General features: G+C 44.4%; 1 pseudogene; it reads left to right on the top strand.

The window, feature by feature from the left end:
- The first annotated feature begins 8,779 nt into the window (after nt 1-8,779).
- Nucleotides 8,780-13,418, top strand: LOC9266474 (metal transporter Nramp6-like; annotated as a pseudogene).
- Nucleotides 13,419-27,134: the final 13,716 nt, after the last annotated feature.

The following is a 27,134-nucleotide window of genomic DNA, read 5'->3' as shown; positions in this document are numbered from 1 at the left end:
CAGGATTACAAAGTTTCATACAATCTTTTAATTTACGTTGTTTCTACCATTTGATTTTTTTTTCTAGAAATATAGGATATTCTGGGGCAAATCTAGCAGCTAGGCTTCATTACTTTCTAGTGTACCTTCCGATTTTACCAATATTTTTAAGTATATATGATAATTTTATGACGTAGTTTCAATGATATTTATTAAATTACTTAAAATGAAAAGAAACAGGGTGAAGCTAGCTAGATCTTTTCATCGGGGTTAATCGACCCAGACAAAATTCTAAAATTCTCTAATAAAATAATGTTTCGATTCAAGGTTCACCATAGTATGCCATAGAGTTGTTTATGATAATATTCTTGATTGGCGTCGTCTAGATCTATCCTCAAAAATACTTTTAGCATATATTTCCTCTATTTTATAAAAAACCAATCTAGCTATCCAGAATAAGGTGTCATATCTTTTACTATGTTGACTTTTTTATGGGAAAAAGGAGTATGTCATAAGTATTTTATGAAAAACAGATAGTCAAATGAACTATGCAAAAGTCAACTGCGGTCGTATACTAAAAACACGGAGGTAGACATCTCAAGCAGTTCATGGGAGCTCTGTGATGCTTCGAAATAATTGATGAAAAAGAAAAAAAAACAAAGAAGATTAGAGGAGAGCTGTTGGGCTGCTTGGGCTCCATTGGTCTTGGGCCATAGATATAGCTTGCATCAGGTAAGCGGCACCAGCACCGATAAGCCGTGGGCGTTGGTCCATCTCGCGAACAGCAGCAACAGGGAGGCAGGGAGCTGGTACGGTACGTGCTTGGTTTTCTGGCCCAATTTGCCCATTTGGCATCGTATTTGTCACCGGAGGTCCCTCAACTTGTCATTGAATTATAAAATCGTACCCCAACCGTAAAACCAGATATATAACATCTCATAACTTACAAAACCGTTCATTTTACATCCTTCAGCGGTTTTTAATCTGGTTTTATCCTACGTGGCGGGTGAGTCAGCGCGGGACCCACATGGGCCCCACATGTCAGTACGCCACATCATTAGCTCTCTTTATCCTCTCCTCTCCTTTTCTCCTCTCTTTCTCTCATTCATCTCCCGCTGGGCAGGCTGGCCGGCGGTGGGGAGGAGGTCGCTGGGACGAGGAGGTCAAACGACCGGCCGGCGATACGGCGGCGACGACACGGGAGAAGGGGAGGGAGTCGGCGGCGGGAGCACGAGGGAGATCGAGCACGACAGCGAACAGAGTGGGGAAACGGCGAGGCGGAGCGGCACCACGTGAAGCCGGCGAGGTGGCGGCGGGCAGAGAAGGCCGGCGAGGCGGTGGCGCGCGAAGCCGGCGGCGCGGAGCGGGGCAGGGCGGTGGCGGTGGCGGATGATGATGACGACGATGGCAACAGGTTCGAGGAGGAGGAGGACGCTCCTCCCTCGCCGCGGCGACCTCCGATCGCTGCCGACGCAGCTCGTCGCGCCCGGGGTCAACGCAACGCCGGAGCTCCTCCACCTCCGCCCGCTTCCCCCCGCATCCTCCTTCCTCGCGACGACGGCGTCGTTCGTCAATGCGATGGCAGACCTGAGCCGGCTTCGCGCGGTGCCGCTCCGCCGGCCGTTGTGCTCGATCTCCCCTGTGCTCCCGTCGCCGCCTCCCTCCCCTTTTCCCGCTTCTCCACCGCTCCTCTCTCCTCCCTCGCCGCGGAGACCTCCGACCGCCGCTGACGCAGCTCGTCGCACCCGCGGTCAACGCAACGATGAAGCTCCTCCACTGCCGCCCGCTTCCCCCTACCTCCTCCTTCCTCGCGATGACGGCGTCATTCGTCAATGCTCGATCTCCCCCGTGCTCCCGCAGCCACCTCCCTCCCCCTTTCCCGTGTTGCCGCCGCCACGTCGCCGCCGCCGCATCACCAGCCGGCCGTCCGACCTCCTCCCCACCGCCGGCCAACTTGCCCAGAGGAAGATGAGAGATAGAGAGAGAGAGAAGGAAAGGAGAGGAGGGGAAAGAGAGAGGGAGAGGAGGGGAAAGAGAGAGGTGATGATGTGGTGTCCTGACATGTGGGGCCCACGTGGGTCCCATGCTGACTCACCCACCACGTAGGATAAAACCAAGGTCAAAACTACCAAAGGATGTAAAACGAACAGTTCTGTAAGTTAAGGGATATTATATATCTGGTTTTAGGTTGGGGGACGATTTTGTAATTCGATGATAAGTTGAGGGACCTTCGGTGTACTTTTTCCATTTGTGGGCTCTCTCCATATTTATGGGCTTCCTCTATTCAAAAATCTAATTCATGGTATTTCTTTTGTCAACAAGACTTAAAAAAAATTCTCATCATCGTGTAACAAAAACCAAGAAACTGTAAGCATGCAACCAATAAATATTAAGACGATTGCTCGTGTTGAGTCAACAATTTAATTTATCACGACAAAACAAAATGATAACTCCATTTAAGTTTTAAATGCATGGAGACTACAAACATGCTCTTTTTATTGGGAAAAAGAGGAAATAAAATAGAATCAAGACTTTTGAATGGTGGGAGTAGTGATTAACTTTGCAAAACCACATTTGAGGTAAGCTGTGGTTTGCCATAAAAGTTGTGCTTAGCAAATTCTTAACCACGCCTTATACAAATTTGTTACAAATTAAGTTATTGACAGGTGGGACTATAAGTGTGGTGAGTGTTGTGGCAAACAATTAAACGATTACCAAATAAGTTGTGGCACAACTAAACTCAGGCGTGGCAAGTTGAGACTATGAAGCTAACAACATCTTAATTTCAGATTTAACCCGTAATATAGTGTATACTATATTTATGCAAAGATTTCTTTCTTAAAAAATATTCCAACTTCTTTTTCTCATTTCTTTTTAAAACTTTGCGCTATTTTTGCTTACTTGCTACTACCTCCGTTTCAGGTTATAAGACTTTCTAGCATTGCTCACATTTATATAGATGTTAATAAATCTAGGCACACATCTATATCTAGATTTATTAATATATATATAAATGTGGGTAATGTTAAAAGATCTTATAATATAAAATGGAAAATGGAGGAAGTATTTAATTTCTATCTACCCATTGCATGCACGATTAGTCGAGGCGGTCACACACAAGAAACTCTAGCACGAATGGCGTGAGGGGGTGCAACACAATTAGGACAGGCACGCATGACCTTTTTAAGCTTTTACCCAGTTAGGCACCGACCAGCGGACACACACGCTAGAGTGCCTTTTTATTTTTCTTCTTTCCTATACTGTTGAATTCTCCAATTCACTCGTAAATTATCGTGCCACGTGCTTGAACCAATCCAATATCGACAGAACCATCAGTTATATTTCATTTACATATTCTGGCCGTAAAATCTATTTCGAGAGGCATCTCGATTTTGACTTAACGAGCGACACGGATAATTACGTGAGAAGTACTACTAGCGTTACAGACATGCATGTAAGTAGTTTTTGCTATTAGGTTGTGCATATTTTTTTCTTCTTATGAATTTTTCTCTTAAATTACTTATCCGATCTATAATCCGATTACACCGTTGTGTTCGTAACAATTAAATCTTTATAACAAGATCTCACATGATTATATTTTGATGAAAAATCACAAATTACTTTTATGATATATCTAAATTACTTTTAGATTTCACTAAGTTACTTCTTAGACATACAAAAGTAAATTCAGTAAAGCCTAGAAGTAATTTACATATATTATAGAAGTAACTTAGAACAAAACGAATGTAACTTTGGCATGTCATTTGAAGTAAATCCATTGTAGAGATAAAAACATGACTCTATCTAGAAATTAAATTAATCAGCACAAATTATGGAATTAACTAAAAACAATAATAAAAGTAATCACCTCAGAGCTTTTAGGAAGTATTTTAATCAAATATAAAAATAACTTATATATATGATAATTTGTTCAATGAAAAAAAATATTAATTAAAGTTACTTTCTTTTTCTTTTTGTTATAAGTTACTTCTATGATATATGTAAATTACTTTTAAGCTTTACTAAATTTACTTTTGTATGTCTTAGAAGTAACTTAGTGAAATCTAAAAGTAATTTAGACATATCATAAAAGTAATTTGTGATTTTTTATTAAAATATAGTCATGTGAGATCTTGTTGTAAAGATTTAATTGGTACGAATACAACGGTGTAATCGGATCGTAGATTGGATGAGTAGTTTAAGAGAAAATTGTATTTAAAGTATAGGTGTATGGTGTCTCTTATAGATGGAGTGGTAGCTGGTTTAGACAAACCAGCTACCACTAGCTGTGTAGTCATATTCTGGCACGTAAAAAGAGCATACGCCCCTTCTTTAATATAGTTGGATTGCTCCATACCCATGCAATCCAGCGCCTCTCCTCCGACATAGGAGGAAGGCCGCAGCCCTCCACCTAGTCAGGCTCTAGCTCACCATTGCCATTCTCCCGACCTAACGCTATAGCGCCTTCACCCTTGCTACTAGGGGTGGACAGGAAGCTCGTGGTTCGTTAGCTCGCTCGACTCATGACAAGCTCGACTTGGTTCGTTTGATATTCCTAATGAGCCGAGCTGGCATTTCAGCTCGTTAGAGATAACGAGCCAGCTCGAGCTGGCTCGCGAGTTGCTCGTGAGCCTTAACGAGCTAGGGTAACCAGGCCACACAGATCCATAGGCAGCCCACACACGGAAGGCCCATTGGCCCAAATATATATTGCATCAAAAACCCTAACCCTAATACGGTAATACCCCTAGTTGCCACCAATGACCAGTGCATCCCCTTGCCGATTGCCTGATTCCCCATAGCGCCGTTCCCCATCGTGCACATCGACGCCGGTCCCCGCCGCCGCCAACCCCCTTCGCCATCGGGCATCGGCGCCGCCACGTGAGCGTGACCGCGCCAAGGCGCCAAGCCGCCAACCACCACTCTCCGCTGCCAACCGCCACTCTCCACGCCACCGCCACCCGCCATCTCTCCCCTCGCTGCGCCGCCACCGCCAGCCCTCCACCCACATCTCTCCCCTCAGGCTATCAAGATCGTGACATCGTCTCTCCTGCCTGCCGCCCCAATCCCCCAACCCTCCTAACACCAGCGGAGAACGGTGGGCAACAAGCAACAAACAAGGAGAGGCCACCGGATGGAGGATGGCGTCGGCATGAATGGCGTCGACGACGAGCAAGCTTCGGCAGGGTCAAGCAAACCTGCCGACCTTGCTACGACTGCATCAGCTACAACCCTTTTTGTTTCTAGTTGGCCTTATATGTTCTTGACTTCTTGCTTGATGAAGTGATGCTGATGCTTGCGTGCTTGCTATGTGATGAAGTGATGCGAATGCTTTTGTGCTTGCTATGTGCGTGTTGATGTTAGGATTTGCTATGTTTTTTTCTATGCTTAAGCTCATCCCTTGTTTTATTGCTCTGGCTCACGAGCTAAACGAGCTAGCTCGAGCTTTCAAGCCAGCTCGTTATCCTAACGAGCTGGAGCGAGCCGAGCCGAGCCGAGCTGGCTCGATATCCAGCCCCACTTGCCACTGATGATCTTCTATCGAACACCCGGATCGTGCGATCATGATAAACCAACAAATATAGGGAATCTCCGAGGTGGCAAATAATCCAGAATTCGAGACGTTGGTGGGCCGTCATGGCAATTCTCGTTGTCTCCATCGAGAGAGAGAGAGAGAGGGAGAGAGAGAGGGGCCCCGGGAAAGGGAAAGGGATGCGTGACATAGATGCATTGCCTGATTTGACGGAGAATACTGGCCTTTCCGTCTACCCAAGGATGTGGGAAAGAAATTAATTAAAATAGACTGGACATCTTTCCAATGGAAAAAAAATACTAGCTTAGCGGTTGTTGAGGGTGACGTTTTATAGAGTTCAGCATTCGGAGTAATATTCTATCGATAAGTCTATTATAAGAAAATAGCATTCTGTGAATTATCTGCACGATGCCGCTTGTCTTGTGATTGCAAAGTTTTGCCCTGCTCACATGTCACCTATATATCAAGAGCACCACTATATAGTGGTCTTTATTAGACTACCAGTTGAAATAATCCGAACAGTGGATTTATAAGAATATATTAGTAAATTACTATTTTGTGATTAAGGATAATTTTGAATTTTTTTCTTTCATTAGTCGGTAATGATTGAACTGCAGTTCTATCACTATGCCCGCAAACGGCCACACTACTACAGAACCGGTCATCCGTAACAGGGCAAAACCCTCATCTGTGTTGGAAACGTGCGTGGTCAGTGATTATTGGTCGGTGATGTGAAACTATCATTTGTGTCAGGCCATGGTCCGACATGGATGATACATATCTATGTCGGCCCCAAATCAAACCCTTCACGGATAGGTTCTCCAGTCCGACACGGATGACTCATCTTTGTCGGGTGGTAAGTTACCATCCGTCACGGATGACTCATCCGTGACGGCTCGTAATTATGAACCTTCACGGATGAGAATTTAGCCTTCACGTATGAGAATTTACGATTTTTGAATTCTAAATGCAAAAAAAAAAGGCTCGACACGGATGACTCATCTTTGTCGGGTGGTAAGTTACCACCCGTCACGAATGACTCATCCGTGACGGCTCGTAATTACGAACCTTCACGGATGAGAATTTACGATTTTTGAATTCTAAATGCAAAAAAAATAGACCTAAAACTATTTTCTATATTACTAGGACATTCCAACCATGGTCACACATCACCAGCTAGAAGTTCATAATTTTTCAAGTGACTTTTATATTTGTGCCAATAGTAGGATTCAAACCTAGGACCTCTCAACATAAGCAAACTAATCTCACCATCTCATCTATAGACCAAATGTTGATAGGTCTTCAAATTTTATTCTTTTGACTATTGTTGTGACATCCCGGCCTAGAGCTTAATAGGATCGATAGAATACTTATATCAACAAGTTGCAACTTTTTTTTTCAGAAGCCGATTTCCAAAGAACTCCAGGGTTAAGCGTGCTTGGCCTGGAGCAATTTGGGATGGGTGATCGACCGGGAAATTCTTCCCGGGTGCACACGAGTGAGGACAAAGTGTGCAGAAAAGACATGTGTTGGTGCATGTCTCACATCCAAAGTTGTTTGAAAAATTCAAAAAATATTTTAGAAATAGATCACATCACTTATAAAACATATTTGGGGATGTAAACAAACTCAAAAGAAAATATTGTCAATTACAAAGTTGTAGATCTCATCTAACCCTTTGACTTTGATATAGGGCATGTTTCCATCGGAGATCATTTGGAACATTCAAAATTGCATTTTTCAGAATATATCTCATTACTTATAATGCATATTTAGGCATATAAACTATCTAATTCAAATATGGTCAATTTAAAGTTATAGATCTCATCACTGTCTACAACTTTCATATAGGATAAGTTTTAATTTGAGGTTGTTTGGAGCATTTGTGACTGGTCGCAACTACTTTTATTCCGAAGTAGGGGGGGTATTTACAGTATGGGTCATCCGTGACGGGCCTCAAGTAAAGACCGATAAAGATTAAGACTCATCCGTGACGGGTTTCATCCTCATCTTTCTTGGGCCTCAACACTGGGCCCGTCACGGATGACCTTCATCGGTACCGGGCCTTTATTGCAGCTCGTCACGGATGACCTTAACAGGCTTCAACCACACCCTGTCACGGTTGATGGTTATCCGTGATGGGCCCTACCCTGGGGGACTAAGTTTCCACTTCTCTCGGGCCATCTTTGACGAGGCTTTTTGTGGCTCGACAAAGATGAATTTCTTTGTGACGGGCCTCTTGCCTTCGTCACGGATAGCCCGATTGGGATGGCCGGTTTTGTACTAGTGTCAGCAGCATGACCTCCTCTTGGCCCGCGGGCCAGGCGTCGTAAGCCACGAGCACAGCATCTTCCGATCTCCACTTTGAGCCATCGGGCAAGCCACAACCTCCACATCTCTAACCGCCGATCAGCTGCCACCGAGCGCGCCGTGCCAACTTCGTGAACAATCGCATCAAGCGTACTTCCTTCCGTTGTTCTGTGCCTCTCACTTCTACAACTGCGCCTCCGCACTGATGTGCAAATTTATGATCGTATCCTTTTACGCCTATATTTCTATGGTTAAGTTCTAAATTTAAAAGGTTGCATATATCCGGTTAGATGGAGGCCGGGTAAAACACTTCTCTAAAACATAAAAAAAAAATGAATCTAATACAATGAATTTAAACATACTACGGTATGTCCTATCTGTTCAAATGTTATTATATTTTAGGACGAAGGTAGTACGTATAAACAATTAAAATGTTATTATAGTCATTTGCTACTTATTGTTATGATCAAAACCAAATGTAGTGATGTTGGTATTGGTGGCTAACTTGATCCAACTTCCCGATTTTCATGCGGTCACCCCCGTTAGGGGCGGATCTAGCTACAAAAAGAATGGAGGGAGCCTTATCTCCTTCCTCTTCCCGCCCTCCAACTCTTTGTCTTCCCTCTCTCTCCCCTTCTCGCAATAGTAATCCAGTGAGGTAGAGGGGACTTTGAGTCCCTAACAACCATGCTAAATTCGCCCCTACACCCAGCCAACACGTGGTATTTTACATGTTAACACTGGTCCATATTAAGGATGGGCTCACTTTACAGTTTCTGAGCTAGAGTCGAGGTAGGGTTCTAAATTCTGGAACAAAATTTCGGAACCATCCCAAATATAATATTGTTTTGGTCGGAATTTTTATTATTTTTTCATTTTTTTAATTTGATAATATTTTATTTAAATTTGACTAAAATGTGTTTAAAATTTCGAAAACTTCGATATATCGGCACCCTCCGATAGAAACCTCCCAACCGAAAGATTAAACCCTGAGTTAGGACGTCGGGAGCACGAGAGGAGAGACTCCGATTGGGAGAGTGGCAGCTCCGGCTCACCATGGCCGAGAACCACGCCTCCGCTGCCGCGCGCGCCGCCGATGCCGACGATCACCAGCACCCTGTCCTCTGCCGCTCGTCCTTCCTCCCCGCCTACTCCGACGTCGACGACGGCCTCGAGGTCGAGGGGAGCGCGTTCCGGCCGCTAATCGTCTCGGCCTCCGGTGACTCCCACTCCGACGACGACCGCCCCTTCTCCGGCGGCGGTCGCGTGCCCGTGCCGCCCTTCTCGTGGCGCAGGCTGTGGCTGTTCACGGGGCCGGGGCTCCTGATGAGCGTCGCGTTCCTGGACCCGGGCAACCTCGAGGACGACCTCCAGGCCGGCGCGGCCGCCGGCGACGCGCTGCTCTGGCTGCTCCTCTAGACCACGGCCATGGGCCTGCTCGTGCAGCTGCTCTCCGCGCGCCTCAGGGTGGCCACGGGGAGGCACCTCGCCGAGCTCTGCCGCGGCGGGTACCCGGACTGGGCGCACCGCGCGCTCTGGCTCGTGGCCGAGGTCGCCATGGTCAGCGCCGACATCCAGGAGGTCATCAGGAGCGCCGTCGCTATCAGGATCCTCAGCCATGGCTTCATGCCGCTCTGGGCCGGCGTTGTCATCACCGGTTTGGATTGGTAAGCAACAATTCTTTCCCATGGATAATCTTCTTTTTTTGTCGTTTAGAATGTCAGAATCACAACTTAAACTATGTACGACAACATAATACAGAAAAAAAATCAAGGGAACTCTTTAATTAATCACCATTTAAACAAGTCCTTACTTATCAATTGTTAATTGCACATGTCAAATTTTGTCAAAACGATTCTTAATTGCTTTTGTTTATGAACAACAGCTGCAATTATTCAGTCCACTTATAGCACAGATAGTAGATACAAATGTACTTTTTCTTCTTCTTTCTTCGGTACTGAACTAAAGCACCTTTCTAACACACCAATTTTGATAAGCTTCATGTAGGATCGAATCATAAAAACTAAGCCAACCAGGGGGGTGAATGGTTGGTATGCCTAAAAACCGAAAACTTTTAGCAGAAATAAAAGTTACCCTCGAAATTGACGGAGATCGGTCTGACCGAAGTTGATCTGCCGGTCTGACTGAGTGGATGCCACCGGTCTGACCGGTGTTGAACCTCCGGTCTAACCGCCGAAGTCGCCTGCCGCGCCTGTCACTGCCGCCAGTCTGACCGCCGTACTACCGCCGGTCTGACTGCAACAATGCCGCCGGTCTGACCGCCGGTGAGTTACCGGTTAGACCGTAGAAACCCGGTGAAACACAAATCGAAAAACTCTTAAAGTAGATGACGACTTTATTGATTCTCTCTGTGTTTACAAAGTGCACCAACAGCACTCCTTATAAAAATTTCAACTAAACTCGAAACCCTAACTCAAAACTCAACTCAATTGCTCTCTAAAGCGATACCGGGAAGCCTCACGCTCCCCCTCTATTTATACATGAGGTAGGCAGGCTAAAGCCACGAACCAAACTCATACTAGGAGTCCTAAATACCTTAGGAAACCCTCTAGTACAAGAAAGAAACTTTACATAACCAATCGTACCAAATTTGGACTCCTTCCAAATTTGACTCCACATCCCATACACACACAATACCTCCATCGTATGCCATATGGAATCTCCATCAACCACGTGCATCAACTCTAGCCTAAGTATCCTGCATGATCTCTGACCACCACGGACATCGTCTTATCCCCAAGCCGAATCCCGGTCCATCACCGCAAATACTCTCCCGAGGCATCGAGTCACCTACACATGAAATAAACAAAGAAACCATATTTCGAGACCAAACTATCTCCAACTTGACTCATTAGCAGCAAACAATATTAATATATAGTATCCATCTAGAAATCATAGTCATGAAATAATCATGGATATCCAAACAAACAACCCGAAACCGAAACCGACACAGTGTCGGCCGGTCAGACCGCGGGCTGGCCGGTCCGACTGCTCAATCACCACCGGTCTGACCGGCTACCAGAGCCCGGTCTAACCGGTCCATATAAAATAATAAACCTACGATTCACCTGTAAATCCAATCATCTCCAAAACCACTTTGTGAATAAATTCCAAATAACAAAACCAATAATCTCCAATGCCCAATTGTTCATCACAGAATAAAAATTAAAAACACCTTTGATTTTACACTTCATTTTTCTTTCCCTGGAGAACTACGGGGTGAGGAAGCTGGAAGGTTTATTTGCAGTTCTGATTGCAACAATGGCCTTGTCCTTTGCTTGGATGTTCATAGAGATCAAGCCCAATGGGAAAGACCTGATTATTGGTATCTTTCATTTCCTTCTTTACCTTGAACAATTGCTTTCTCTAGCTAACCTTAATTTAATTCTTTAATTTAACTGCACAATAGGCATTCTTGTCCCCAAGTTGAGCTCAAGAACAAATAAGGCAAGCGGTTGGGCTTGTCGGATGCGTTATCACGCCTCACAATGTGTTCCTCCATTCTGCTCTTGTACAGTCAAGAAAAATCGATCCCGACAACGAACACCGGGTCCGCGAAGCGCTGAGGTACTACACCATCGAATCCACCGTGGCATTGGTAGCGCCCTTCATGATAAATCTGTTTGTGACAACAGTTTTTGCAAAGGGGTTTTATGGCACCAAAGAGGCAGGCAGCATTAGGGATGAAAACGGAGCGGATAGTTTCCGTCCGCTCCGGACAAAAACGGATACGGATACCTTTCGGATCGAATAATTCTCGGATAGTTCGGATAAGGATACGAATACGGATATTTTCTCCCGGATACGAATACGAATATGGTACCAGAGTTTCCGTCGGATACGGATAATAATTCGGATATCCGGTGAACAGTGCTATTCGGATATCTGCAGGACCCATGAGACATACCCCATTTCTTTCTAACTCTATAACCTTCAATATACCTTTATAGATTTTAATAGTAGTTTATCTCTTAACACTAGTCCATACTATTAATATTATTTAAATTTTAAAAAATATTTATAAATTATACCTCATTTTATATAAAATGAGCTAATTATATATGTTGATATTTGTTTCCATTAGAAGTTGAGTTGGTTTTCGTGTTCCGAGAAAAATTTGTTTCCGTATTCGTGTCCAATCATATTCGATTCTTATTCGTATTCGAGATAATCTGTATTTGTTTCCGTATTCGAGCTATCCGTATTCGTTTTCGTATCCGGTAAAAAATATGAAAACGAATATGGTATGAGCATTATCCGTCCGTATCCGCTTCGTTTTCATCCCTAGGCAGCATTGGCCTTGAGAACGCTGGACATTTTCTGCAGGAGAAGTTTGGGGGAGAGTTCTTCCCAATCCTCTATATCTAGGGTGTTGGCCTATTGGCAGCTGGAACAAGTAGCACCATAACTGGAACTTATGCCGGTCAGTTATCATGAGTGGGTTTCTGAACTGGAAACTGAAGAGATGGATCAGTGCATTGATCACTAGAAGCTTTGCGATTGTGCCAACCATAGCTGTTGCTGTGTGGTTCAACACGTCTGACTCTGCATTGGATGTTCTGAACGAGTGGCTCAATGTGCTTCAGTCGATTCAGATCCCTTTTGCACTCATCCCACTGATAACATTGGTGTCCAAGGAGGAGGTCATGGGGGTGTTCAAAATAGGTCCAAGAACACAAGTATGTACTCCTGGTGCTCTTTTTACGCTGAAAGTACAAGATTATTTGCACTCTGTATCCTGCCACTAGTGATTTAGTCTAAAAATACGTCTCTTTAGTGAAACAAAACCGATATCATTAAATTCTTTCTAATCTATCTGTCACCTTTTTAAACCACTGATCAGAATCCAACAGTTGAATTCTTGCACTGAAAGTCTGAAACTAAAAATGTTTTAATTCAAAATATTTTTTAGCAGAGTTTTAATTCAAAATATTTTTTTGGTGAAACACTACAGGTATAAATTAAAATGCTCTGATGTAGACAAGCATAAAAACTTATCAGCATTAGTGATTGCGTACTTCTGGTTTAACGAAACCCTGCTAGTGTATTAGTTTACCTTTTTAGTTTTGCTAAAGGTGAAATGCTACATATATTTATATGCACGTACGCATAGCATTTTGAGCTAACTTTAGCATCTTTGATGCAGATTGCGACCTGGATAATTGCATCCGTACCGATAATTGCCAATGGCTACCTTTTGATGGATTTCTTCTCTTCAGAAATGCGAGGCGTATTATCTGGCTCAGTTATCTGCGTGGCCGTGCTTGTTTATGCTTCATTCCTATTTTATCTCATCATCCGGGGAATGAAGCTGCCTAATAGTAGTATTTAGTGTATATATAGGTAGTTTGCACATATGAGGATTACGGCGTAGTTGTTGTATAGAGGAGATTAAAGAGGACTGCAGCTACTGTTGAATTCTTTTGTAACACACTGGTTGCATATACGTAGTGAAGATAGAATAACAAGCATTGTCGTACATACTACGTAGCACTCATAGTTTGATATACTTTTTTAGACAACGAAATGTATTTCCGGCATTTGCTCAATGAGCTACTACCAATTATTACGCCAATTCGTTCACAAGCGTTCACATATCAATGAGTCTACAATAACACACCAATATAACATAAAGAAAACACAAACTAATAAACATCAACATAAGATAAAAGATCCACAATTATTGAATCCTATTCATGAACTTGCACTCGAAATTGGTGAAAATCTGTATGCCTGTTGACTCAAGATTACGGTATGCATCAGTTATTAGCTTGATGCCTTCATCGCACCTTATAGTTGAGCCAACATCGGAACCAATACGTTGTTTTAAAAAGTACCTGGTCATTTACCTTTAGTACCTAGTTTAATATACACTCCTATTTCGTTATATAATGTGAAGAGATGATATAGAAACATGTAACACGGAAATTTTGCGGTCTCTTCCTCTAAGTAGTTTGACCATCCAATTGGCAGAATAATATATGCTGGACTGATCAGCGGCATATATAAAGATTTTTAGGCCTTTTTTTTGTTTTTTTATGTCGTTATATCCGGTCAGTTAAGAATCAAATACCAGAGGGCAAATTTATAATTTGATTTAGAGGAGATTGCATATATGATTAATTAATTGGAGCGCTAGGCAATTCTAGAAGTATGCTACTATTTCAATATGAGAGTTTTAGACACACTTTAATCAAATTCAACTGGGGATAATCTGGCAGAGAGAGACTCTTTTTTTTTAAAATCTCCATTCGAACCGGGAAATGGCAGCTATTGCCATTCAATGAGTCTTGTCTCTATCACACAATATGCACGTTGCAAAATGGAACAGCAACAAGATCCTTTTCTCTCCACTTAAATGATGTGAAAACGTACAGACGACGTATACCAGTCCAGCACTTAAAAAAAGTATCGCTGTGTGACAAATCCAGAATCCCCGAAGTCTCTTGGCGGGATGGGTTTTAGGGATTTCGTTACCTTCAATCAGTCTATGCTTCCTCATGGATCCCAATGTACTCCTTGTGTGCCCGGATGCTTCCCTAACACAGATTTTTGGGCAGCTTCCAAGCCTCGGTCCTCGTCTTTCATTTAGCGTAGTATCCTATTCGGGAGAGAACTGCTGAAAAAGGGAGTATACAGGATTTTGCATCTTGGCTTATAATTTCGCAACCTCGATAGCTTTCTTGGCTGCGGAGAACAGTAATGGCAAAGGGCTTCCATCTGTTCTGGATGAAAACATTAAGAACTGGAGGGCTCATTGGAAGATCAAGGCATCAGGGAAAATGAAGATAAATCTATAGCGAGCTGCACATGAATATTTGCCCACGGGCTTCAACTTAGACGACACCATATACCAGCAAGGGATGGATGCATCTTCTGTAATAGAGATGATCCAATCGGCCATGTGCTACTATTTTGCCCCTTTGCCGATGCAGTTTGGGTGGGATGAAGTCAGAAAGTATTTTGATCTCACTTTGTGTCAGGGAGCGATGATCGGTATAAAGCAATGGATTTTTTTATTTCGTGAATCGCAGCTCTGACATACAGAACACAGTGCTAGTGGTCATAATCTGGAACATTTGGTAGGCGAGGAATGTTGTGAAGAAAAAAGCTCTCCTGTGCATCCGTGCCGAGTGGCGCAATCGGTCGTGGCGTTATATATATGAACATACTTACACAGTACAATACAACTTTAATTTTTGCCCTGTTTCCAGGTGTGATTCCCCTCCTTCAGTTGCTAGATGGGTGCCACCGTCGGCAGGGACTTTCCTCATCAACAGATGTTGCGATCTTCCAGTCATCTCGCAAGATGGGTGTGGGCGTGGTGATCCGAGACCACAATGGAGACTGCCTGTATGCATGCAGTGAGCTGGTCCCTGGGATAATGATGCCTGAAACTATTGAGGCCATAGCGATCCAGCGTGCCCTTTCCATTGATTGGGAAGATGATGGCCAGCAGGTAATTCTGACATTTGATTGCGCTTTTCTATCGTCAGGAGAATACAATCTGTAAAATCAAAGGTGTTTTTGATTATTATTCTGTGATGAACAATTGGACATTGGAGATTATTAGTTTTGTTATTTGGAATTTATTCACAAAGTGGTTTCGGAGATGATTGGATTCACATGTGATCGCAGGATTCATTATTTCATGTGACCGGTCAGACCGGGCTCTGGTAGCCGGTCGGACCGGCGGTATGCGCGCGGTCAGACCGGCTAGCCCGCGGTCTGACCGGCCGACACTGTGTCGGTTTCGGTTTTGGGTTGTTTGTTTGGATATCCGTGATTATTTCATGATTATGACTTCTAGATGGATACTATACGTATGTAATACTGTTGTTTGCTACTAATGAGTCAAGTTGGAGATAGCTTGGTCTCGGAATATGGTTTCTTTGTTTGTTCCATGTGTAGGTGACTCAATGTCTCGGGAGAGTATTTGCGGTGATGGACCGGGAGTTGGCTTGGGGATAAGGCGACGTCCGTGGTGGTCAGAGATCATGCGGGATACTTAGGCTAGAGTTGATGCACGTGGTTGATGGAGATTCCATATGGCATACGATGGAGTTATTGTGTGCGTATGGGATGCGGAGTCGAATTTGGAAGGAGTCCAAATTTGGTACGGTTGGTTTATGTAAAGTTTCTTTCTTGTACTAGAGGGTTTCTTAAGGTGTTTAGGACTCCTAGTATGAGTTTGGTTCGTGGCTTTAGGCTGTCTACCTCATGTATAAATAGAGGGGGAGCGTGAGGCTTCCCGATATCGCTTTTGAGAACAATTGAGTTAAGTTTTGAGTTAGGGTTTCGAGTTTAGTCGAAATATTTGTAAGGAGTGCTGTTGATGCACTTTGTAAATACGGAGAGAATCAATAAAGTCGTCATCTACTTTAAGAGTTCTTCGATTTGTGTTTCATCGGGTTTCGGCGGTCTAACCAGCGATCTACCGGCGGTTAGACCGGCGGCAAGCGGCGGTCAGACCGGCAGCGGCGACAGCGAGCAGCAGCTGATCTCGGCGGTCAGACCGGGGATCTAATCTCGGTCAGACCGACAGTAACCAGGCGGTTAGAACAGCAGGACAGCTTCGATCAGACCGCGATCCGTCGATTTCGAGGGTAACTTTTATTTCCGCTAAAAGTTTTCGGTTTTTGGGTATACCAACCATTCACCCCCCTCTGGTTGGCTTAGTTCTTGTGATTCGATCCTACACAATCGTTGACAAGGGATCGTTCTTCTGTTGGTTGTGTTGTCCGTGATATCAACATGATGGTTTCTAGTTTTTTATTTTGTTCGTTTGTGCATGTCAATCGGTTATGTAATGTTGCAGCTCATGTCGTAGCTCATTGTGCTGAGCTTGATCCATGTATTTCTTCCTGTGGTGTCACCCCAGATTGCATACGGAATTCTCTTTTTAAGGATGCTACTTAATCAATGAAATGCTGGATTCATCTAAAAAAAAATTCTAGAATCCTTGGTCTTAATTTGCTTACCCGGTGAGCTAGATTTGCCCCTGCTTTTTGTGTGACCTGCACGTAGAGGGTGATAAATTAACCTGCCCTTGGTGTGACGAAACGCAAGCTACCTTGGCCAGAGTCAGCAGAACCACCTCCCGGGCTGCCTGTAGTCAGCTGGTTCGTGTTGTGCAGGAGGTGGACACATCGATCATCTGCTATAGTTGCCAGGCAGTGTTATGTTACCAACCAATCTCTGAACCCTTTGCCGCCGTGACACTTGGGCTTCAGTCTTGCCTGCCCGTCAACCACCAATTTCGATCTACCCCGGCTCTCGCGCACGGCGATGAGAATGATCTGGTACAACGCCAACAACCATATTGTCCATCAAACGCAATCTTCAGCAGCAGGGCACAAGGCACTAGCACCATACCTGTCTGCCAATCGATCTTTTCCCAAATACTTGGGTTCATATTATTGTCTGTAGAATCTACTACATCTCTGATTTTGCACATCATCGCAACGCTTTTTTTCTGGTGATCTCCATCGGTGCTTATCTCTCTGAAACAACTCACCCAATGTATGGAGAGGGAGATAGAGGTTGACAGTTTTTTTTTTTTACAGATCTAATGACTATAAATAATGAACCCACCAATATCAATAGTGGATCCACCAATTTGAGCGAAAGCTGATTTAATTTAATGGTTTATAACGTTAGGTTCACCCGATTAAGTGAAAATCAAATGTTAAATATTTTGCTCTTTTCTACAAATTTTTGAGGATTTTTTTTAATTTATTAGAGCGCAGGTGACAACTTGAGAGCGTTTTAAGAAAGTTTATTGAACTTTTAGTATATAATAGATACTTGGTACAATCATATCCTAACTGGAAGAAAATTTGGAGGATTTCGTATCATTCATATATACATATACGGTGCCTACATTCTATTGAAGGGGATTGGACACGCATGTCTAAATTTCTAACCACACACGCAAAGAAGAGAGACTAATAGGTAAGACAGAGAGTGGAGGGGGTGGGGTTGAATGGATAAGTGGTGCCGGTCCTCATCAATAGTGATGTGCAGCACTACCATGCCATTGGCATCTTCCTCGGCACTCAGCATCCCATGTGGAGCTTGGCGTCTATTTATTGAATAATTTTTGACAACATCATTAACGGAGAATATATGTATCTCAAACTCAAAGTCTAGGACTAGGGAAAAAATCACTAAATCATGAATAATGGTGTCTTGAAATTAAAGTGGCCTTTGAAATATGCTAATCCGCTATAATGTGACATGGGTGAGCCATTTTAGAAGTATTGCTTAGCATCTTGGAAAAAGTCCACTTTACTCCTTCAACTATGACCTAAATCTAATTCTCGTCCTTCAATCGTAAAATCAGAAAATCACATCCTTCAAGTATCGAAAGTAGCTCAATTTGGCTCCCCTAACAGTTAAGAGGGTGGTTTTATCCTACTTGGCACCTACCGGGAATGGGAGACGGTGAGGACCTCATCGGCGAGAGAGACAATTGCCCAACGCAGTGGAAAGCAACCAAGTGGAAGCCTAGGTAGTAGTCCATATTGGGACAAAGTCAATGGTGGAATCTCGGTGAAGACGGCCAGCGGTGAAATCCTTAGCAACAAGTAGGGATGGCAATCGGGCGCGACGAGTACGGGTAGTGCCTACCCATACCCGTGCCCATGAGATTATTTTTGCCCGTGGGTATACCCATTACCACATGACGGGTAAGGATGGTTGCCCATGCCCATCACCCGCGGGCGCCTTGTGCCCGCGGGCGTGCCCGTTTACCCACCACAACAAAAGTAGTGGAACAAAAAGTCTACAAGCTTCTAAGTTCGATATCGAACTTAAAACATCAAATATTCTCTGCCTCGGTGTAGTGTCTCTCCTCTGACGGCGATAGAGTAAGAGGGAGAGATAATAAGGGAAATAAAAGGGAACCGTAGAAAACAAAGAACGTGGCTTATGTATTCTAGTGGATTTTGCTTCTAGCCTACATGTAAGTTAGATTTCGCGGGTAAACGGGCAAAGCGGGCATGGGTAGTGATTACCCATACCCATACCCATTTACCCATCGGGCATAGGTTTTAACCCAATAAAATACCCATGGGTATAAAATGGAGAACAAACCCAATCCTAATAGGGTTTTTACCCACGGGTAAACGGGCAAACGGGCACAATTGCCATCCCTAGTGGTGAAAATACACTATTAGTACGAGGATATTTGCCGCTGCCGGCACGCTAACCTGCAGTTCAGACCCTGCATGGCGAAGGCTGCTGGCCAGCCACCCAACGACCAACCTGCAAGCAGCGGCAGCGGCAGCGGTGCAGCAGCCTGCTTCCATCTACCACCACACGTACGCCGTACGCGCGCTTGGCGACCGCGAGAGCGAGATAGCTAGCGTAACTGCGATGAGACGCGGTAAAAGGGCAGACGAGAAGGCTGCGCCTGCGCGCGGCCACTACCGGCCGCACGTTTCGACTTCCCCCCCGGCCTGGTCCCTGCACGGCTGCACGCACCAACTGCACTCCACTACGCCGGCCGGCCAGCACCGATCGATATACTGCTCTGCGCTGTGCGCGCCACCCACTACCGCCTGCCTGCCTCTGCCTGCTGCCTAGCTGCACGCTCGTTGCGTACGGCTCGATCGATCGATCGCTGGCCCCGCGCGGCAACATGAAACACCTGCCCGCCCTGCATGCCTTGCTGCAGAAAAGTTTCTACAACTCCTGCATGCATGTCCGCATATATGGGTAGCCTGGCTCGTCCGAAAAGTATTTTTTACACCGAAAACTGCTACCCGTACAAATTTTTCTTACTAAATCTGTACTAACAATAATCTCAACCATTTAATATAGGTAGATATATAAAAGTTATAAAAAAAATCTAGACACACTCATAGCACGACATGTCAGTGTTACTAAGAATTTAGTAAGAATAAATTAGTACATATAATTTTTTTCTTTTAGACCTCTGTGTATATGCGGTTTAGATAGTTACATAAGAATTTGATAAGATAGCTTCCACTCAATCGCGTGGTGGCCGGCCGGCCGGTCATGGCCGTGGCGCGGGTTGGGTTGCATCGGTCTGCAGCTACCATATACCTATTCTCCACTGTGCTACCAACCAGCGGCAGCGCAGCAATTGCTCGTCCTGCCTTTTTTTAATGACCTATATATATCTTGCTTCCACTCCAAGCACCCACAAATCAATTAAGTAACCCCAAAATCATGTTCCTCTGTAAAAGTGTTTTTATTTTTCTCCAGGTGTTATATCCTTATTTTTATATGTTACCTAAATAGTTATATTTTTTCTTATTAAGAATAAGAACATAGACTAGTTAATTTGAAATATATCACTCCACAAATATGTAAGTTCAAATTCAACTTCAACATGTTGTATATTAATAATTATTAATATTTATTTCTTTTTGTTATAAGCTGTAAAAGTTAAATTTAATCTTGCATACATGTGGAGTGATATATTTTATGTTAATATATGTTATTAAATTTTTTATGACTATTTAGTTTACATGTAAGAAAATGAAGGATGTTTCCTTAAGGGATACAATATGTCATACCGATCTCTCTGCTTAATTATATTTAAGCTCGCATGGCAGGCGTTCACTGCTAATTAGTAATCGATTAACTCCTACTGTTACAGGATTACTGGCCAATACTGGTAAGCTGGCCTGCTTCATGTACTATGCGTTACTCATCGGTTGTATTACGCACGTACGTACACGCGTCTGGCTGGCCTAGCTCCATGCCTGCCCAACTTTTTGGCTTTTAAACACAAGGGAGCTAGAGCTAGCTGCATGCTGCTGCCCCGGAATTATTCGGTCTCCTTTTCGATCTCTCCGCACTGTAGCACCACCTACCAGGCTATACCACCTTGTACTCGACCGACCGCTATGTGTACTAGCATTGCCTGTAAGTGCACTGTTCTCAATTAATCTTCTATTTGTCATATATATATATATATATATATATATATATATATATATATGCATTCACGTACAGTCTCCTAAGTCCTAATGACCCATCGACACACGCCAAAATTAAAAGTTTGGTTGAAATTAAAACGATGTGATCGATAAGTTGATGTTGGAATTAATGAATGGGCCTTAGCCCACTCGAAGATTAATTCTTTGGAAAATCACAAAAGCCCACCTCATGGGATGACATGCATGTGGAGTTTAGTACCACCTTGCTTATTCTAGGAGAGGGGAACCTCCTTAAAAGGGAGGATGTCCTCCTAGCCACTTGAAGCATGTGTGGTGGAGAGAAGAGGGGAAACACACGCGCGCGCTCGCTCGCCTCGCCTGGCCTGGCAGGCGGCGCGCGTGCACGACACACGCGTCGAATGGTCCGAAAAAATTGGCTCCTCACCCTTGCGCAGATGCAGCCTCCTTTTGCAGTTTTGTTTTGCTGCAAATTCGGATTCGTTTTTGTTTTGGAAACGTTCCGAAAAATCCGGTGCGTGCAAACGACGTGGAGTCCGGATAAGTTACGCGCGACTTATCCGGTTCGGTTACGCGCAGTAGAGATCGTGCGGGCGCCCTGATCAAGCGACCCTTCTCTATATAAACCGACCCGCCGTCTTCACGCAGTATATACGAAAAATCAATCTAGGGTTTGCCTCCCACTCTGTACTGCGCCGTCGCTCGTAGACTACTCCATCCCGCTCGCCGGCGTGCACCAGCGATCGGGAGAGCAGGTCTCCGGAACCTCTGCCTTTGACGTCCTGCACCGGGAGAAGGCGGCAATAAGGTTTTTGGGAAGCGCTTCGCGCGACTGCTCCCTGGTCGTTCGCGACGGCTCGCCTTCCTCTTCGCTCGCGTGTTTCGTGCCTTCGTAGACACCTGCGAAAAGTTTCGACCAAGCAACCGGTCTTTCTGTCACCTCGGTACGTGTTCAATATGTTGCGCATATTTGACCTGTTCATGTTATACTGTGTAGTTTACATGTGTAGATCTAATGATGCGTTCATGCTAGTTTTCATCTGTAATGTCATGATTTATTTATGGAATAGATTAAATCATTATATGTCTATAATCTCAACAATCCAAAAACCTTATTATAGGCACTGTGATTTTACTATGGCTGGTTTTGCCGATGCACTGAGGCCGGATAAATTCACCGGTGTGCATTTTAAGAGATGGCAGATCAGGGTCACTCTGTGGCTGACAGCTATGAAATGCTTCTGGGTGAGTACTGGCAAACCTGAAGGAGTTCTTACTGCTGAACAGCAGAAGCAATTCGAGGAAGCCACTACTCTCTTTGTGGGATGCATTCTTAGCGTTCTTGGCGATCGTCTGGTCGAGGTGTATATGCATATGACCGACGCTAAGGAGTTGTGGGATGCACTGAATACTAAATTCGGTGCTACTGATGCTAGCAATGATCTGTATATCATGGAGCAGTTTCATGACTACAAAATGGCTGACAACCGTTCTGTAGTCGAACATGCTCATGAGATACAAACCATGGCTAAGGAACTCGAACTCCTTAAGTGTGTCTTACCCGACAAATTTGTGGCCGGGTGCATTATTGCAAAACTACCTCCATCTTGGAGGAGTTTTGGTACTGCACTCAAACGCAAGAGACAGGAATACTCCGTTGAGGGGTTGATTGCGTCTCTTGATGTTGAGGAGAAAGCTCGGGAAAAAGATGCCGCGTCTAAGGGCGATGGTGGGCAGTCCAGTGCCAATGTTGTGCACAAGGCCCAGAACAAGAGCAAGGGGAAATACAAAGCTCAGCAGACCACCAACTTCAAGAAGCAGAAGAAGAACAACAACAATCCTAATCAGGATGAGAGGACTTGCTTTGTGTGTGGCCAAGTTGGTCATCTGGCTAGGAAGTGTCCACAGCGCAAGGGGATGAAGGCACCTGCAGGGCAGACTTTTAAGTCTGCTAATGTGACCATTGGCAACACTGGAGATGGAAGCGGGTATGGTAATTTACCTACTGTTTTTTCAGTTAATCAATCTACTAATTGGTGGGTTGATACTGGGGCCAATGTACATGTTTGTGCTGACATCTCATTGTTTTCTTCTTATCAGGTCGCACGGGGTTCCACCGTCCTAATGGGGAATGGGTCACATGCTTCTGTTCATGGTGTTGGCACGGTAGATCTGAAGTTTACTTCGGAAAAGATCGTGCAGCTGAAGAACGTGCAGCATGTCCCTTCTATCGACAGGAATCTTGTTAGTGGCTCCCGTCTGACTAGAGACGGATTTAAGTTGGTTTTTGAGTCTAATAAAGTAGTCGTGTCTAAACATGGATATTTTATTGGTAAAGGTTATGAGTGCGGAGGCCTGTTCCGCTTTTCCCTTTCTGATTTCTGCAATAAGTCTGTGAACCATATTTGTGGCAGTGTGGATGATGAGGCTAATGTTTGGCATTCACGTTTATGTCATATTAATTTTGGCTTGATGTCTCGGCTTTCCAGCATGTGTTTAATTCCTAAGTTTTCCATTGTCAAAGGTTCTAAGTGCCATAGTTGTGTGCAATCGAAGCAACCTCGCAAGCCTCACAAGGCTGCCGAGGAGAGAAACTTGGCACCACTAGAACTCCTACATTCAGATCTTTGTGAAATGAATGGGGTGTTGACGAAGGGTGGAAAACGATATTTCATGACATTGATTGATGATGCTACTAGATTTTGCTATGTGTACTTGTTGAAAACGAAAGACGAGGCTCTAGACTATTTTAAAATTTATAAGGCAGAAGTTGAAAATCAACTTGACAGAAAGATAAAAAGGCTTAGGTCTGATCGTGGTGGAGAGTTTTTCTCGAACGAGTTTGACTTATTCTGTGAGGAACATGGCATCATACATGAGAGGACGCCTCCCTATTCTCCCGAGTCTAATGGGATTGCTGAAAGGAAGAACCGCACACTGACTGACTTGGTGAATGCCATGTTGGACACCGCGGGACTGCCTAAGGCATGGTGGGGGGAGGCATTGTTGACCTCAAATCATGTGTTAAACAGAGTTCCTAACAGAAATAAGGATAAAACACCATATGAGATATGGATTGGTAGAAAACCATCACTTTCTTATTTGCGCACATGGGGGTGCTTGGCGAAAGTCAATGTACCAATAACGAAGAAGCGTAAACTTGGACCTAAGACTGTGGACTGTGTTTTTCTGGGATATGCTCATCATAGCATTGCCTATAGATTTTTAATAGTTAAATCCGAGGTACCGGACATGCATGTTGGTACAATTATGGAGTCTCGTGATGCTACCTTCTTTGAGAGATTTTTCCCAATGAAGGATACACATAGTGGTTCGAACCAACCCTCTGAAATAATTCCCAGTTCAATCACACCACCAGAACAAACTGAACATACACATGAACTTGTCTCTGAGGAGGATGTCAGTGAAGCTCCTCGAAGGAGTAAGAGACAAAGGACGGCTAAGTCTTTTGGTGATGATTTTACTGTGTACCTCGTGGATGACACTCCTAAGTCAATTTCAGAAGCATATGCATCTCCTGATGCAGACTACTGGAAGGAGGCTGTCCGTAGTGAAATGGATTCCATTATCGCTAACGGGACTTGGGAGGTGACAGAGCGACCCTATGGGTGTAAACCTGTGGGGTGCAAGTGGGTGTTCAAGAAGAAGCTTAGGCCTGACGGTACTATTGAAAAGTACAAGGCTCGGTTTGTTGGTAAGGGCTATACTCAGAAAGAAGGCGAAGATTTCTTTGACACTTACTCACCTGTTGCTAGATTGACCACAATTCGTGTGCTACTTTCCCTAGCAGCCTCACATGGTCTTCTCGTTCATCAAATGGACGTTAAGACAGCTTTTCTTAATGGAGAGCTGGATGAGGAGATCTATATGGATCAACCTGATGGGTTTGTAGTTGAAGGTCAAGAAGGCAAAGTGTGCAAATTGTTGAAGTCTTTGTATGGTCTGAAACAAGCTCCTAAGCAATGGCATGAGAAATTTGACAAAACATTGACATCTGCAGGCTTTGCAGTCAATGAGGCAGATAAATGTGTATACTATCGCCATGGTGGGGGTGAGGGAGTTATTTTGTGCTTGTATGTTGACGACATACTGATATTTGGGACAAACCTTGAGGTGATAAATGAGGTTAAATCATTCTTGTCTCAAAATTTTGATATGAAAGATTTGGGAGTAGCTGATGTTATCTTAAACATTAAGCTAATTAGAGGTGAGAATGGGATTACACTCTTGCAGTCCCATTATGTGGAGAAGATCTTGAATCGCTTTGGCTACATTGATAGTAAGCCTTCTCCAACACCTTATGATCCTAGCTTGTTGCTTCGCAAGAACAAGAGAATTGCTAGGAATCAACTGGAATACTCCCAAATCATTGGCTCGTTGATGTACCTGGCTAGTGCAACTAGGCCTGATATCTCCTTTGCTGTGAGCAAGTTGAGCCGATTTACCTCTAATCCGGGAGATGATCACTGGCGTGCGCTTGAGCGAGTAATGCGCTATCTGAAAGGTACTGTGGAATTGGGGCTTCACTATACTGGGTATCCTGCGGTACTGGAGGGTTATAGTGATTCTAACTGGATCTCTGATGTGGATGAGATCAAAGCCACTAGTGGATATGTTTTCACACTGGGTGGTGGTGCTGTTTCATGGAGGTCTTGCAAACAGACCATTTTGACGAGGTCAACCATGGAAGCAGAGCTAACGGCACTGGATACTGCTACTGTTGAGGCAGAATGGCTGCGTGATCTATTAATGGATCTGCCTGTTGTTGAAAAACCGGTGCCGGCTATCCTTATGAACTGTGACAATCAAACGGTAATTGTCAAAGTGAATAGTTCTAAGGATAATATGAAATCGTCTAGACATGTGAAAAGACGATTGAAGTCTGTCAGGAAATTAAGAAACTCCGGAGTTATAACGTTGGATTACATCCAAACAGCGAGAAACCTGGCAGATCCCTTCACGAAGGGACTATCACGAAATGTGATAAACAATGCATCGAAGGAGATGGGTTTGAGACCCATGTGAGTTATACTATGGTGGTAACCCAGTCTATGTGATCGGAGATCCCGTGAATTAGATCCTGGGAAGAACAAACCATTAGTAAACTAGAGGAGAGTATCAATATATATACCCTCTCCAAGTGAAGATGCATGTACTCTCGTGAGCTGCAAGGCAGGTTGGCTATGCCTTAATGAGTTCTGTTGGCTTTAATTAGCGAAGATGTTGTCCTGCAGAGCATTCTTGAAAGAACTCACCTTTGTGAGCTTGACTGTTGGTCGCAGTCTATGAAGATTTTGGGTGAATCTTCTAGGAAGCTTACTAAAGACCTAGGAGTATGACTTATACGCTCCACCCAAGGGGTAGTCTACAGACGGTCTAGTACCAGATAAGACTTTGAGTGAAACTTGCTTGCACAAGACTTGCAATTCAAGGCGTAGTCCATTGTTCAAGTTGTGAGTAAGTGTAGCTTGGAGTTCTAGGTGGATGTTCAACCTTAATTGGTCTCTATCGAACCGCTGGTATATAAACAGTACATTGGAAAAGGCCAATCTCAGTGGGATTTTGAGATTTGGTGGGGGATTGTTGGAATTAATGAATGGGCCTTAGCCCACTCGAAGATTAATTCTTTGGAAAATCACAAAAGCCCACCTCATGGGATGGCATGCATGTGGAGTTTAGTACCACCTTGCTTATTCTAGGAGAGGGGGACCTCCTTAAAAGGGAGGATGTCCTCCTAGCCACTTGAAGCATGTGTGGTGGAGAGAAGAGGGGAAACACACGCGCTCGCTCGCCTCGCCTGGCCTGGCCTGGCAGGGCAGGGCAGGCGGCGCGCGTGCACGACGTACGCGTCGAATGGTCCGAAAAAATTGGCTCCTCACCCTTGCGCAGATGCAGCCTCCTTTTGCAGTTTTGTTTTGCTGCAAATTCGGATTCGTTTTTGTTTTGGAAACGTTCCGAAAAATCAGGTGCGTGCAAACGGCGTGGAGTCCGGATAAGTTACGCGCGACTTATCCGGTTCGGTTACGCGCAGTAGAGATCGTGCGGGCGCCCTGATCAAGCGACCCTTCTCTATATAAACCGACCTGCCGTCTTCACGCAGTATATACGAAAAATCAATCTAGGGTTTGCCTCCTACTCTGTACTGCGCCGTCGCTCGTAGACTACTCCATCCCGCTCGCCGGCGTGCACCAGCGATCGGGAGAGCAGGTCTTCGGAACCTCTGCCTTTGACGTCCTGCACCGGGAGAAGGCGGCAATAAGGTTTTTGGGAAGCGCTTCGCGCGACTGCTCCCTGTTCGTTCGCGACGGCTCGCCTTCCTCTTCGCTCGCGTGTTTCGT

Source organism: Oryza sativa, chromosome 3 (genome assembly GCF_034140825.1).
Source record: "Oryza sativa Japonica Group chromosome 3, ASM3414082v1".
NCBI lineage: Eukaryota > Viridiplantae > Streptophyta > Magnoliopsida > Poales > Poaceae > Oryza > Oryza sativa.
Note: the sequence above shows the minus strand (reverse complement) of the source record. Positions and strands in the feature narration are given on the sequence as shown.